Source organism: Symphalangus syndactylus, chromosome 10 (genome assembly GCF_028878055.3).
Source record: "Symphalangus syndactylus isolate Jambi chromosome 10, NHGRI_mSymSyn1-v2.1_pri, whole genome shotgun sequence".
In the NCBI taxonomy this organism is placed as follows: Eukaryota; Metazoa; Chordata; class Mammalia; order Primates; family Hylobatidae; genus Symphalangus; species Symphalangus syndactylus.
The window spans coordinates 80,573,287-80,587,758 of record NC_072432.2 but is presented as its reverse complement, the minus strand read 5'-3'; the positions used below and the strand labels follow the sequence as shown (position 1 = coordinate 80,587,758).

The window sequence follows — 14,472 nt, the reverse complement described above, 5'->3', positions numbered from 1 at the left end:
GTGATTTTATTCAACAATGCAAGATTTTTTTTCTTTTCTTTTCAAGGAAGAAAAGTGGTAGATAAGCATAGTGTAATTTTTAAGACATAATGATGTGGACCATTACTGCCAATTTCTGTGCTTAGATAGTGGGGATACACTGATTTAAAAAGTAAAACCACCTAATAAAAAATAAATGAATACATTTTATAGGTTTTCTTACTACTTTCATTAAAGTTTTAGTATATTCATATAAAGTATTGAATTTAAGCAGTTTGCATAAGATAGCATGATTCTTGTTTTTGTTTTGTATATTTTGGTTTGGTTTGGTAAAAAAATATTTAATTTTAGTAAAATTAATAGCATCATTTTTCTTTGGAATAAGAGTCAGCCAATTTTTTATCAATGTTATTGAGCAAGTTTTCTATACAAAGAACTGATTTAGGTGATTGAGATAAATTGGTGAACAAAACAGACAAAGATTTCTATATTTGTGGAATATACATTGGTCAGGGGAAGCAGATAAGAAAAACAAACATTAAAAAATATACATGTTAGAACCTCGAAGGCACTGTTGATTAAAGGTTGTTTAGAGCAAAATAGGGAGATCAGGGATACCTGAAAAAGGGTGGAAAGGTGAGGATTTACACCGGCCTAAATTTCCTATTCAATCTGGCTGCTGGTAAATCAACATAACCTTCATCTATATTAGCTATGGTAACAATAGCTACTCTAACAGAAACATCTCTAATTTCAATGATAATGTTAGCATAATTGGATTTATTTCTTACTCATGCAAATTCCAAAATATATTTGTTGGTAAATAAGAGCTTCTCTTCCAAGTAGTAATTCGTTCCAAACTTCTGCCATCTTGTGCTCTGCCGTCTTCAAGCCTGTGGCTTCTTAGGTTGTGAGTTCCTCTGCTTCAAGACAGAGGCAACGTATGAGTATTTCCGAGTAGGAGCATTGAGGGCTACCTTGGGAGTACACATATCACTATAACTGCATTCCACTGGCTCAGACTCCCTGTAAGATGACTTCTATAGAGGCTTGAAAACTGCTCTGTATGCCTAGAAGAGGAAAATAGCTGGGTAATCAGGTTGCCCTGTTGAAAATGATTATCACCTATCACTCCCTCTCTCTTACTTGAGCCACACTAACTTCTTTGTTGTTTTTAGTGTACTCAGATGCATTCCTGCAAGAACTTTACATTGACAATTGTAAATGCCAGATTACTTTTCTGTAAATATATATGTACATGGCTCCCTCCCTTGCTTCATTCCTGCCATAGATCAAGGGCTACTATACTACGGAGGTCTTTCCTCACACATTATAATTTTACTCTCTCCTTTTTCTGTTTTACTGTTTTCCAAATATGTATACACACACACACACACACACACATACACACATACACACACACTTATGATACATAAATTATATAATGTGTATGTAATACATAATTAACATATAGTATTTGTTTTAAATAAATAATGTGTCTCTTTTTATTTCTATCCAGTAATTTCTGCTTTGGAAAGTTAAATATTAGATTGAGAGGTTATATTCTGCTTAATTTGCCTGAATATATGTATCTTCCTAGAATATTTATTTATTTTCTGTGTCCTTTACTTAGCAAAAACCTATATGAGTTTGGATTTTTACATTATTTCATCACAGTATCACCGGCATAAAAAATAAATGTCTGTACCACATCATAGGTGCTCATTAAGTATGTGTTGAATGAATGAATGAATGTGTGACTATCTCTATAATGAAATTTATTCTATTTGTGTTTTTATATCTATGTCTCTCAATAGGCTTTCTGAAGGCAAAAAATTTATCAAATTATTTTCTTCTATACTTCCAGAATACAGCTGTTTTCCTAATATGTGGGAGGTGGATGATAAACATTGGTTGAAGTGATGAAGGAATTAAAAAAAATCACAGGAGGAAAGTGATGCCAGGAGAGTTGAATACATTTTCCATCACAGCAATGCACAGAAACCGTGTCTTTAGTCATGTTGGTCTCACTTTAAAATTCATATATTGTTTTCTCTATCAGATTGTTTCCAAGCACTTACAAGTCTCTTCGTGTTGCTAAATGCAATAAGGCTTCACTCTTCATCAGTACAATAATCATAATTTGACATGCTTACTTTATGTATAATACATTCAATTGAACAATATGTATTGAGTTATAAAGTATGAGTGTGGCATATATCCTAAATGAGGATTTGAATGAAACTAGAATATCATTACCTTTGAAAATAAAATGTATTCATGTAAACCAATGTCATTATTTTAGCCAACAAGAGAGAATGTGCCCATATTTTATGATATTCAAAAATATGCTAGCATTTCTCATCCAGTCTCATTATTTCCTTTGTGATAAGGTATTCCACTTTCATTTATTTTATGAGTATTTTAAATTATTGCATAACATGCCTTAGCACACTTGTAACATAAATAGAACAGTTGCATTTGATTATCACTGTTTGGGATTGGATTTTTTGGAGAATTGGAAAAACATCTGTGTCTTAATTTTTATCCCAATTTATGTCATTTTGACCTTCAGTGCACTTTCAATATCATCTTATCTTTCTAAGTTACAAAATGCTGTGACCTTTTATTACAAAAGAAAAAAATAAAGTAACTTATTTGAAATGAAATAGAGAACCTCAATTTGTTAAATTCAATACCAAGAGAGCACATATGATTCATTCAGGGCATAAGAACTTTAAATTGCCCAATAACAGGAACCATAATATAATACTTAATACTAATGAAGAGGGTATGATTGTGACTGGCTTTTAGAAGTAATTCAGGATACGTTTAGTGTAAGTTCTTGAAAATGATACTATCTTTAGAAAAATTAGCCCTTAAAAATCTAGTGTCTTAATTTTCTAAAATAAAAAAAAAATTAAACACAACCTGGAAATAATTAAGGCAGGAGACAGTCCTTTTAAGCTTTGTGGATATGGTGTCCCTATTTCTGTAACCTAAATTATTTTATCCATTTTATACCATTGTTCTGAGACTAATTTAATATAGTCATGTGCGCTGGCTAATTTTATGTGTCAACGTGGCTGGGCTATGGTGCCTACATATATGGTTATTCTGTATGTTTATGTGAGGGTGTTTTTGGATAATATTTACATTTAAATCAGGGGACTTTGAGTTAAGCAAATTGCCTTCCATAACATGGGTAGGTATCATTCAGTCAGTTGGAGTCTGACCTACCCTGAGGGAGAGTATGGAATACTACTAGCAGACTACATCTGGACTTCACCTGCAACACTGACTTTTCCTGGTTTGCTATGGGTCTGTAGACTTGGACTGCAACTCTGTCTTTATTCTCCAGCCTGCCAGTCTCCTTCTCCATCAGATTTTGCGTTTGCCAGGACTTCATGATTGTGTGACTCCATTCCTTAGAACAAATCTCTACATATTTATATACACCCTATTGATTTGGTTTCTCTTAAGAAACCTTACAAATATACCACATAAAGTATTAATTTTGAAATTTGTTAACATAATCTTTTCTCAATACTTAAATAACTGTTTGAAAAATTTTAAAAAATACATCAAATTCATCTGATGGAATCGAGCCAGGAATGGCGGCTCATGCTTATAATCCCAGTACTTTGGGAGGTTGAGGCAAGAGGATTAATTGAGGCCAGGAGTTTGCAACCAGCTTGGGCAACATAGTCAGACCTAGTCCCATTTACTAGGGAAGCTGAGGTGGGAGAATTGCTTAAGCCCAGAAGTTAGAGGCTGTAGTGAGCTTATCATGGTGCCACTGCACTCCAGACTTGGTGACAGAGCAAGACTCTGTTTCTAAATATATACATATATGGCTATAAAAATTATTCTCTATTATCCAGAAATTAAACATTTCTTAAATTTTAATTCTTTTTCATTGTTAGTAATAGAGAGGAAGTACATTGTTTGCTTACACTGTGCTAGGCAAAATTATAGCCACATCAACTCTTAGTTTTTTTGTTTTTTTTTTTTGAGACGGAGTCTCGCACTGTCGCCCAGGCTGGAGTGCGGTGGCGCTATCTCTGCTCACTGCAAGCTCCACCTCCACGGTTCATGCCATTCTCCCTCCTCAGCCTCCCGAGTAGCTGGGACTACAGGCGCCTGCCACCGCGCCCGGCTAATTTTTTGTATTTTTAATAGAGACAAGGTTTCACGGTGTTAGCCAGGATGGTCTCGATCTCCTGACCTAACCTCATGATCTGCCTGCTTCGGCATCCCAAAGTGCTGGGATTACAGGTGTGAGCCACCGCGCCAGGCTAGACTTTCAGTTTTATCTTACATTCTCATTTCCCATCATAGGTAACCTCTTGAAAAGACAGTCGTGTTATTTAGTTGTTTCAGAACTCCTGATTGTACTGCCACTATTAAAATAATTTTGTAAAAACACCTTAACAGCTTCTTCATACTTACAAGTTGAGGTTTAACATTTGTATTGTATATTCAATTAATGACAAAGGGTGTAATTTCTATTCAATTTAAAATGTTAATATCTTTAAATAAAATAATTATATTCGTTGTTTAACATATTTTATAGATGTAATTATAATTAGTGATTATAATCTTTTTGAGCTATTTTTTCCATACTTGTTGACTTAGAATTTTATTCTAATGTAATAAATTGTGTGCTTCCATTTATACATTTTCTCCAACAAATAACATTTTTTCTTATTATAAGCCTCTCTATGTTAAAATTTACTCTTTTTGGATTGAGTTAATATTATATTAATTATTAATATATAATTTATCATATTATACAGTTAATAAAAATAATAATGTGAATGTACTTATTAATTTGGAATATATTTTTAATTTAATGAGATTTTTTCTTCAATTAGTTCATGTAGCAAACTAGATTATAAAGGTTTCACTGTTATTTTACTTTATTTTTAAAAAATTCATACGGGTACAGCAATGTAAGTCAATTATTTTTGTCGCCATCTGAGTTATATACCAAAAATAAGACTGTTCTATCATCAAAAATTATTTTGTGATTTTTTAGCTGAAAATTTGATTTTTTTTCCTTCAATTTTCTTGAAAGGAAAGAGTTAGAAACCTCCTGCTTTATAAAATGACTCGTTACTCACTCATTAAAGTCATTCACTTTCTCACTACTGACACCAATATTTCAAGTGTTACATTCTTGGCACTCCTGATTGTTTTGCATCCTGGGTAAGATCAAAATTAGGGACTGTGTTAGAGACATATCTTCCTTTTACAATCTGAGAGAAGGAAATTTGTGACAGTCAGATGAGAAAGGACACAATCACAGATGTTTTCTTAGGAGAACTAGCGTTAGCAGAGAGGAGCACTGGAAGTGGATATCTCAAAAGCAATGAATGCCTCTTGGAAAATTATTACATACACCCAGTGGAACACTCACCCCATGTTGAAGATGGCAGCTTGTTGACTGAAGTACCCAAAGCATCTTAGCACTGCTTGTCACTGTTCAATTTGAGAAAAGAATGTGTGACTAATAAACAAATAAAATACAAATGAATAAATGAACAAAAAAACTATTTGAGATTGGTGTTATGATTATCCTCATATTTCCAAAGAGGAAAATTAAATTGAAGTTGGGAATTCATCATATTTATTACTGTAGATTGGCTGCTCTAAAGTGTTTTGCCATTGTTGTACAAAACATACTTGATTACACATAAATGATGGTTCCTCTGAGTCCTCATGAAAGTGACTTCTGCTCTGGAGCTATTCACATAGAATCAACTCCCAATTGATTTGGATAATTAAGGTTAATAGAGGAAATTTCAAATTATAAAAATGTGGTTATTCCTGCACCCCCAGCACACTTGGTGTGAAACTACGATTTATACATGATAGCTACACAGGCAGAAATCTGTACATTGCTTCCATATATACTTTTCCGGTGCACATACACACAAATCAAAAATTTTGTTTTCTTTTCTATTAAATATGATGAATGCTCATAACTCACACATATATGATTACTGATGTTTATATATCTGAAAATAATATTATATACTATGCAATCATTATATAATATAGACACTAAAAAGTATTATTTGAGCCATTCTCTCTAGAATGTTGCATAGTATTACCATCTACTTTGTCTTCAAATACAACATTCTGGAAGAGGTTATACAATCTTCTTCCCATGAGCTTTTTTACTAATGATAGTAGTTATTTATGTACTTTCTTGATGTTTCATTAAAAAATATATTGGAAAGTATGCATACCAATTCATAATAAGGCAGTTGACTTCTAGTCTTTATATGGAGTGTAATTTTGGCCCACATTACATATGGAACATAAATTTAAGAATAAATGCAAATATAGATACATATAGATATGTACTATGCAGGTAGATACATAGTAAGAAACATCATCATTTTGTTGTTGTTGTTTAGAGACTGGATCTCTGTCATCCAGGGTGGAGTGCAGTGCTACAATCACAGCTCACTGCAGCCTCAAATTACTGGCCTCAAGTGATCCTTACACCTCAGCCTCGCAAATAGCTGGGATTACAGGCATGAGCCACCGTGCCTGGCTATCATCAGAATTTTTATTTTAATGCAGGATTTTTATACTGAAAAGCAAACAGGTGGTTTATGTAATATCACATAAATTAATAAGATAGATACGAGGTTGAGGTGGAGATGAGTGAAAAACATTCAATACTGATTTTAATTTTGAATTTCTTCACCCAATATATTCACAAACAGTAACTACAGCTCTATGTGACCAAGTTTATATAGAGATTATAGGAAATATTACCACACATTTCAGAGAAGAGCAAGAATAGCAAGATAACTTTCTTAATGCAGAATTAAAAAGTAAAAACAGAAATATTTTATTCTTAATCTACGCTTTAGTGTATCATTCTATTTCTTAGACTATGAACTTGAGATCCAAAATAATGGCTTTAAAAATTTTATTCCACACATATACTCAGTATGTGGTGTTTGAATGAATATATACTGGATATGGTTACTGACTTATTTGCACTATATGGTCTATATAGTATGATTTTATTAACTACATATTGATTTTATTCAGTTAATTTTTATTTAGTTTTACTTCCTATTTCTCATAATGCTGGATGTTTATGCAGAAACAAAATTTGATTTAAGTATTTCATTTCTGGGCTTGGTGATATCCAGTCAGTTACACATGTAAGTCATCAGACCAATTAAGTTAAATACATAATCACAGTCTATCCTGCATTATATAAATTGTTTGTTTTACAGTAATATATATTTTTTCTCTTGATCGCTACTTCAACTATACCTTCATTTCTCCTAAAAAGACAAGTTTGGTATTTTTTTTTTTTCTGGTACTCATGGATGTGCTTTAGGGAGATATTAAGATTGAGTCTATAAATTTTAATAATGAGTTTATGGTAATGAGGTTTAAAGGCTTGCCTATTCTATATGTGTGTGTGCATGTGATCATATATATACATAAATACATAAACATAACATATAAAAGTATACATTATATGTCTTTAAGTATAACTGTTTATATAAATATATGATATGTGTATATAAAAATACAAAAAATATGTAATTATCTGGTAAATGCCTTCCTAACAAATATTTACTACCTGTAATCATGTTCTTCTTTTAGCGACTATAATCCTAAAATTATAGAAGTTTATTTCTCTCTGTGTTAACACAGTCTAAAACTCAGCTATCAAAGGTCAAATACTTTTATGGTAGCTCTATGATCACAAAATTCAGGCATCTTTCTGTGACTGCTTTAGTATTTGACATGTAAGAATTGTGCCTCATGTTTTCAGATGCCTTTCTAAGTTCCAAATATAATGTCCACATTCCATTATTAGAAAGAGAAATATATAAATAAGTGTGTAACTTCTTCGTTTAAGAATACATGTGTGTAACATTTTTACTTATATTCCACACAGCAGATGGTTCTGCTTGGCCACAGTGAAGGTCTGGATATGAGGTCTTTATTCCATGTATCTCTGTGCCAAGCTAAAATGTGAAGATTTTATTAGAAGAGTTTGCATATTGGTAAAAATGATCAATTTATGGTACTGATTTATAAAAACCAAGTGATCAAAGAATTAAAAAGGAAAATATTTGATATGGATTATAATAGTAGTTTACCATATCTATAATATATACATATCTGTAAACCTACTGTTGTCAAAATGATATTGAATAAGAAACTGTATTTTTATCTTTATTTTTCTAAATTTTTTTATTTTTAATTTTTGGGCACATAGCAGGTGTCTATATTTTTGAGGTACGTGACATATTTTGATACAGGCATGAAATGCATAATAATCACATAGTGGAAAATTAAGCATCCATCCCTAAAAGAATGTCTCATTTCTGTTAGAAATAATACAATTATATTCTTTTAGTTATTTAAAAATGTACAACTAAATTATTATTGACTATCATCCCCCCTGTTGTGCTATTAAATATTATTTCCTACTTATTCTTTCTAAGACTTTCTTTTGTACCCATTAACCAACCCACCTCTTCCACACCCTACCTCTGCACTTTCCAGCTTTTTTGGTAACCATTCTTCTATTCTCTTATCTTCAATTGTTTTGATTTTTAGATCTCACAAATAAGTGAGAACATGTGATGTTTCTCTTTCTGTGACTGGCTTATTTTTCCATCCATGCTGTTGCAAATGACAGAATCTCATTCTTTCTTAGGGCTGAATAGTACTTCATTGTGTATAAATCCCATATTTCCTTATCCATTCATCTGTTGATGGACACTTAGGTTGTTTCCAAATCTTGTCTATTGTGTACAAAGCTGCAACAAACACGAAAGTGCAGATATCGCTTTGATTTTTCACTTTCTTTCTTTCGGGTATATACCCAGCAGTGGAATTGCTGGATAGTATAGTAGCTCTATTTTTAGTTTTTGAGGAACCTCCAAGCTATTTTTCATAGTGATTGCACTAATTTACTTTCCCACCAACAGTGTATAAGAGTTATTTTCTCCAGTATTTGTTATTGCTTGACTTTTGGATAAAAGCCAGTTTAACTGGGGTGAGGTAATATCTCATTGTAGTTTTGATTCACATTTCTCTGATGATCTATTATGCTGAGGACCTTTTCATGTGCCTGTTTTCCATTTGTATATCTTCTTTTGAGAAATGTTTATTCAAATCTTTTGCCCATTTTTAATTGGATTATTAGATTTTTTTTCTAGAGAGTCGTTTGAGCCAGTTATATATTCTTGTTATGAATCCCTTTTCAGAAGGGTAGTTTGCAAATATTTTCTCCATTCTGTGGGTTGTCTCTTCACTTTGTTGATTGTTTCCTTTGCTGTGCAGAAGCTTTTTAACTTCACGTGATGCCATTTGTCCATTTTAGTATTGCTCAAGAAATTTTTGCCCAGACCAATATCTTAGAGATTTCCCCCAATGTTTCTTGTAGTAGCTTATAGCCTGAGGTCTTAGATTTAAGTCTTTAATTGATTGTGGTTTATTTTTTATATATGGCAAGATATAGGAGTCTAGTTTCATTCTTTTGCATATGAATATCCAGTTTCCCAGCACCATTTATTGAAGAGACTGTCTTTTCCCCAGTGTATGTCCTTGTCAAAAATGAGTTCACTGTAGGTGTGTAGATATGTTTCTGGGTTCTCCATTCTGTTCCATTTATCTATGTGTTTGTTTTTATGCCAATATCATACTGTTTTGGTTTCTATAGCTCTGTAGTAAAATTTGAAGTCAGGTAATGTGATTCCTCCAGTGTTGACCTTTTTGCTTAGTGTAGCTTTGGCTATCCTGGGTCTTTAACAGTTCCGTATAAATTTTAGGATTATTTTTTCTATTTCTGTGAAGAATGTCATTGGTATTTTGATAGAGATTGCATTGAATTTGTAGAATTTGTAGATTGCTTTGGATAGTATGAACTTTTTTTTTTTTTTTTTTTTTGAGACAGAGTCTCGCTCTGTCACCCAGGCTGGAGTGCAATGGCACAATCATGGCTCACTGCAACCTCCGCCTCTTGGATTCAAGTGATTCTCCTACCTCAGCCTCCTAAGTAACTGGGATTACAGGTATCTATTATTATACCTGGATAATTTTTGTATTTTTGTAGAGAAGGGGATTCACCATGTTGGCCTGGCTGGTCTTGAACTCCTGACCTCCAGTGATCCACTCACTTCGGCTTCCCAAAGTGCTGGGATTACAGGAGTGAGCCACCATGCCCAGCCAGTATGGCCATTTTAACAACATTGAAACTTCAAATCCATAAACATGGAATATCTTTCAATTTTTCTGTGTCCTCTTCAATTCTTTTCATCAGTGTTTTATAATTTTCATTATAGAAATCTCACTTCTGGCTGGGTTCAGTGGCTCATGCCTGTACTTTTGGCATTTTGAGAGGCCAAGGTGGGCAGATCACGAGATCAAGAGTTTGAGACCAGCATGCCAACATGGTGAAAACCCATCTCTACTAAAAATACAAAAATTAGCCAGGTGTGGTAGTGTGCACCTGTAATCCCAGCTACTCTGGAGACTGAGGCAGGAGAATTGCTTAAACCCAGGAGGTGGAGGTTGCAGTGAGCCAAGATCACACCATTGCACTCCAGCCTAAGAAATTTCATTTCTTTTGTTATTTCCCAGGTATTTATTTAATTTTTGGCTAATGTAAATGTGATTACTTTTTAAATTTATTTTTTACATTGTTCACTGTTGACATATAGAAATGCCACCAATTTTTGTGTGCTAATTTTGTATCCTGCAACTTTGCTAAATTTATTTATCAGTTTGAATAGTTTTTTGGAGGAATACTTAGGTTTTTCCAAATATAAGTTCCTATCCTCTGCAAAGAAGAATAATTCTTCTTCCTTTCCAATTTTGATGTTATTTATTTCTCTTATTTGGCTGCTCTAGCAAGGACTTCTAGTACTATGTTAAATGACAGTGGTGACGGTGAACATCCTGTCGTGTTCCAAATCTTAGAGAAAAGGCTTTCAGTTTTCGCCGCATCCAGTAGGATACTAGCTGTAGTTTGTCATATATGGCTTTTATTATGTTGAGGTATGTTCCTTCTATCCACAGTTTTTTGAGGATTTTTATCATGAAGATGTTGACTTTTATCAAATGGTTTTCCAACATCAATTGAAATAATCATACTGTTTTTGTTCTTCATTCTGTTGATATGTTTCCCATTGATTGATTTTCATATGTTGAACAATCCTTGAATTCCTGGGATAAATGTCAGTTGGTCATGATGAATAATCTTTTTAATGTATTGTTGGATTTGATTTGCTAATATTTTGTTGAGAATTTTTGCATTAAAATTCATCAGAGATATTAGCATGTGATTTTGTTTTGTATCTTTTTGTGGCTTTGATATCAGGGTAATACTAGCCTCATGAATCTGGAAGTATTTCCTCCTCTTTTTTTTTTAACACTTTAAGTAGGATTGGTATTAGTTCTTCATTAAATATGTGGTAGAATTCAGCAGTGAAGCCATCAGGTCCCAGGCTTTTCTTTACTGGGAGACTTTCTATTACACCTTTGACCTGGTTACCTGTTACTGATCTCTTCAGGTTTTGGTTTTCTTTATGGTTCAGTTTTGATTGGTTGTGTGTTTCTAGAAATTTATCCACTTATTCTAGATTTTCCAATGTATTGGCATATAGTTGCTCATAGTAGACACTAATGATCCTTTGAATTTCTGTGGTATCAGTTGTAATGTCACCTTTTTAATCTCTAATTTTACAGATTCCCTTTTGGGTGTGTCTAGAAATGTCATCTGGGAGCTAGGGCCTGGAATAGGGGCCTAATGATTCTGCCCAGTGCTCTATCCCACTTTGGCAAGTAGGATATCCTACTTTGGCAAGTAGGATGCAAGACAAAGTCCTCTTTATTCTTCACTGTCATCTCCTTAAGCAGAAGAAAGGAGTCACTTTTGTTGCTGCAAGTTTCGTTGCCTGGGGGGATGTATGGCTAACACACTTCCTCAGCCACCTCAGCTGGTGTCTCCCTGGTCATGTTCCACCCTAGTTGACTGGCTGTAAGCATAGCCTAGCACTAAGAGTGGCCCAGGAATTACAGTCCTTGTGTCCTAGACTGCCTTTAAAATTTACCTAGGACCCCACAGCACTTCAGCCCATGGTGGTGTGGCTTGCTGAGAAACTGAAGTTCTGACCACTGAAAAGGGCAATACCTGGCAAGGGCTGCTCCAAATGCTCTCTTCATGTATGGATGCTGGCTGATCCTGGCAGAGCTTTTTTCTTTACTGTGACAGGGCAGCATAGAGCTTGATGTAAATTTCCTCAGTTGCTGTACTGTCCCTTCCAAAAGCACACAGATTATCTCTCTGCATCACTCCGCTGCTGCCATGGGGATCTGGGAGGGGTGGCATCAGTGATTCAAGACTTTCTTGTCTGCCCTCCTCAATACCTCTTTCAGTGATATAAAGTTAAAACCTGGTACTGTGATTGCTCACCTGATTTTTGGTTCCTGTGACAGTGCTTTTCTGTGTGCAGACAGTTGCTAAAATTTGGTGTTTCAGCAGGGGAGATGAAAAGTGTAGGCTTCTATTTCACCATCTTGCTCTGCCCCTAAAAACATATTTTTAAAAGAGTAAATACATATGTCTAACTTACAATGCTTCCTGTCTTATTTCCATTGAAATGAAAAGTTCAAAAATAGTTTTTATAAATACTGGAGAGCAGGCAAATATGGCGTAATAGCTCTTGACTAAGCAGGGTTTCTTTTAAGACATAAAGTTTGGATAAATGTTGCAAAACGTAAGATAATATATCCAATTAATAACAATTAATGTCTCCCCCGGACGCCCAGATTTAAAATTTCTCTCCTTTGTACTCTGTCCCTTTATTTCTCAAGTCGGCCAACGCTTAAGGAAAATAGAAAAGAACCTATGTGACTATCGGGGCAGGTTCCCCGATACATGTTTAGGGTTACTATATTTTCTTAGAGAATAATTGACCTACTTATCATTAATGACCCACTTTATCTCTAATAATCTTCCTTGGTTTGAAGTCTATTTTGTCCAAAATTAATATAGTTACTCCAGCTTTTTAAATCAGTATTTACCTAGTTTATCATCCTTTATTCCTTTTCTTTGAACTTATCTAAGTCTTTATAGTTAAAAGTCAATTTATTTTTTTGACAGCATAGATTTGGGCTTGCTTTTTGTATAAAATCTGATGATATTTTTTCACTGGTCTGTTTAGAGCAATCCCATTTAAAGTGATTACTAATATTGTTGAATAATTTTTAAAAGTTTTTGTTTATATATTTTTTCTATAACTACCATAACCAATTACCACAGACTGCATGGCTTATAATAACAAAAATTTATTATCTCACATTTCTGGAGGCTACAAGTCAAGGTGTTGGCAGGGTCACTCTCAGAACTCTCTAGTTAAGGACACTTCCTTTTGTCTTTTAGCTTCTGGTGCTTCCTGGCAATTCTTGATGTTCCTTGACTTGTATCTGCATAACTATAATATCTAACTTAAACTTTACATGGTTTCCTGCCCTGTACATCTGTATCTTAATTTTCCTTTTATTAAAAGGTCACCAGTAATATTGAATTTTGGACCCATCATAATCAAGCTGACCTAATCTTAACTTCATTGCATCTGCAAAGATCTTATTTTTAGATAAAGTCATATTCATAGATAATGAAATGGGTGGACACGAATTTTAGGGCAGGCACTATTCAACCCAGTAAATTGTTCAAGAATTTGTAATATACATTTTGTAATAATATAGGAACATATACAAATAATACAATACTGCCCCATGTGTACTGAAGTTACATTATAACATAATATTCTTGTCTTCTCCCTCCTATTTGACTTGTTTTCACTTATTACACTTTTACACACTTTTACATTTTCTTCAAATATCCAATACAATATTGTAATTATTTCTTTAAATAATCAGTTATTTGTTAGAGCCATTAAAAATAAGGAAAAGAAGCTTTTATGCTTTTCTTTTATTCATTCCTTTCTGACACATTTTTCTTCATTATGTAGATTCAGCTTTCTAAACTACAATAGTTTTCTTCTGGCTGAAGAATATGGATTAATATTTATTGTAGGGTAGATCTGCTGACAATGAAATAAATACTTTTTTCAATTTTTGTTTGTATGCTTATTTCTTCTTTACTTCTGAAGGATATTTGTTGAATATAGAATTCTGACTTGGCAAATTTATTCATTTCAGCACAGTAAAGATCGTACTCTATTGTCTTTCTGCTTGCATAGCTTCTATACTAGTCAGGGTTCTCTAGAGAGACAGGACTAACAGGATAGATGTGCATATGTAAAGGAGTTTATTAAGGAATATTGACTCACAGGATGACAAGGTGAAGTTCCAAAATAGGCAATCTGCAAGCTGAGGAGGAGCAAGGAAGCCAGTCCAAGTTCCAAAACCTCAAAAGTAAGGATGTCAACAGTGCAGGCTTCAGTCTGTGGCCGAAGGCCCGAGAGC

General features: G+C 33.6%; 1 long non-coding RNA gene across 1 annotated transcript; it reads right to left on the bottom strand.

Moving 5' to 3' along the window:
* Positions 1–739: 739 nt before the first annotated feature.
* On the bottom strand, positions 740–12,512 carry LOC129491692 (uncharacterized). Its single transcript, XR_008660592.1, has 3 exons — positions 12,455–12,512; positions 5,402–5,463; positions 740–1,049 (listed from the first exon to the last, which is right to left on the bottom strand). It is a non-coding gene; the product is annotated as an uncharacterized lncRNA (long non-coding RNA).
* Positions 12,513–14,472: the final 1,960 nt, after the last annotated feature.